The sequence below is a fragment of the Lactuca virosa genome, chromosome 2 (genome assembly GCF_052849685.1).
Source record: "Lactuca virosa cultivar CGN04683 chromosome 2, Lactuca_virosa_CGN04683_v6, whole genome shotgun sequence".
In the NCBI taxonomy this organism is placed as follows: Eukaryota; Viridiplantae; Streptophyta; class Magnoliopsida; order Asterales; family Asteraceae; genus Lactuca; species Lactuca virosa.
The window spans coordinates 63,245,012-63,247,007 of record NC_136427.1 but is presented as its reverse complement, the minus strand read 5'-3'; the positions used below and the strand labels follow the sequence as shown (position 1 = coordinate 63,247,007).

General features: G+C 38.0%; 1 pseudogene; it reads left to right on the top strand.

Annotated features, from left to right (window-relative positions):
* Nucleotides 1-1,275: 1,275 nt before the first annotated feature.
* On the top strand, nucleotides 1,276-1,671 carry LOC145157464 (putative mitochondrial protein AtMg00820 pseudogene; annotated as a pseudogene).
* The last annotated feature ends 325 nt before the right edge of the window (nucleotides 1,672-1,996 follow it).

Sequence of the window (1,996 nt, the reverse complement as noted above, 5' to 3'; positions counted from 1 at the left end):
ATTGGTGGTAACAAATATATTCTCTTTATTGTTGATGACTTTTCCAGATCTACTTGGGTTTATTTTCTTAAACAAAAATCAGATGCAACTTCCAAGCTTAAGGATTTCATCAAGCAGATCGAGCTTCAATTGCGAAAGCTAGTTCGGAATGTTCGCAGTGATAACAATTTGGAATTCAAAAACCAAGTGTTTGAAGAATTCCTGACTGATAAAGGAGTTTGTCATAACTTCTCTGCTCCTTACACTCCTCATCATAATGGAGTCGTTGAAAGAAGAAACCGATCTCTATGCGAAGCTGCAAGAACGATGCTATCTTTTGCGAACCTTCCAATTTATTTCTGGGCAGAAGCTATCGGAACTGCTTTTTTCACACAGAATCGATCTGTCATCAATAAAATATTCTCAATCACTCCTTATGAGATTCTAAATAAACGAAAACATAATGTCAAGTTCTTTCATGTCTTTGGTTCCAAGTATTTTATCTTCAATTCTAAAGAGCAACGGAATAAGTTCGATGTGAAAGCTGACGAAGGGATCTTTTTGGGGTACTCTCTTACTTCGAAGGCATATAGGATTCTAAACAAAAAGTCGAAAAAGATAGAAGAAACCTATTATGTCACGTTTGATGATAATTACATGAAGAAGTATCAGAAGGTTGATTATCAATCTGAGGAGATCTTTCCTATGAAAAATCCTATGAATATTCCCCTCTCAAATCTCTATGAGGAATTCATGAACCTGTTTGACGAGCCAGAAAAGGCGATATCTTCAGAATCAAATGTCCCAGATAATAAGGAAGATGAATTAAAGAAGATCATTGATGATGCTACAAAATATCTTGGAAATGGGCCTCCTACACCAAAGGGTTCTGATATTCCAAAGGACTCTGAAATTCCACCTTCACCACAAGCTGCTAATGCACCCGTTCAAGGGGAGGGTTCTACTTTAACCTCCACATCCGATTCACATATTCAGGGGGAGAATTCAAATCCCGAAGTCATCCCAGACATTCCAATCCAGGGGGAGAACCCAATTCCGAATGTAGAGCCACATGCACCATTCCAGGGGGAGAGTGAGAGCGAAAATAATGACTCAGATGCTCAATCGGAATTCGAAGATGTAAATGCATAATTGGATCCATCTTATGATTCGAACTTCCCTCCTTTGGCCAAGTGGACCAAAGATCATCCAGAATCACAAGTAATTGGTTTAACTTCTTCCGGTGTTCTCACTAGAGCTCAACAAAAAGCGAATTAGACTGCATTATTTTCCAAAATGGAATTTTGCATGTTTAATTCGTTCATTTCCAAGATTGAGCCAAAAACTTTTAAGATTGCTCTCGATCATTCTAATTGGGTGCAAACAATGCAGGAAGAACTCAATGAGTTTGAGCGCAATAAAGTTTGGAGGCTGATTCCAACTCCGAAGGATGCATCAGTTGTAGGTATGAAATTAGTATTTCACAATAAGCTTGACAAAGAAGACAACATGATCAGAAACAAAGCACGATTAGTTATTAAGGGATACTGCCAAGAGGAAGGCATAGACTATGAAGAAACATTCGCACCAGTTGCAAGACTAGAGTCAGTTCGCATTTTTCTTGCCTATGCAGCTCACAAAAAGTTTCGAAGTCTACCAAATGGACATCAAATGTGTGTTTCTGAATGGTGAATTAGAAGAAACGGTCTATGTGGAACAACCACCAGGTTTCGTGAATGAAAGATATCCAACTCATTGCTATATTTTGGATAAAGCGGTTATGGTTTAAAACAAGCTCCACGAGCATGGTATGAAACTCTCACTCGCTTCTTAAAACAATCTAAGTTTAAAAAAGGCTCGATCGACCCAAACTTCTTTCGCAAGAAAGATGGTGACCATCTGATGATTGTCCAAATATATGTTGATGATATCATTTTCTGATATACTAATTCTAGATTAACTGCTGAATTCCGAAAATTGATGGAAACTAAGTTTGAGATGAGCTCAATGGGTCCTA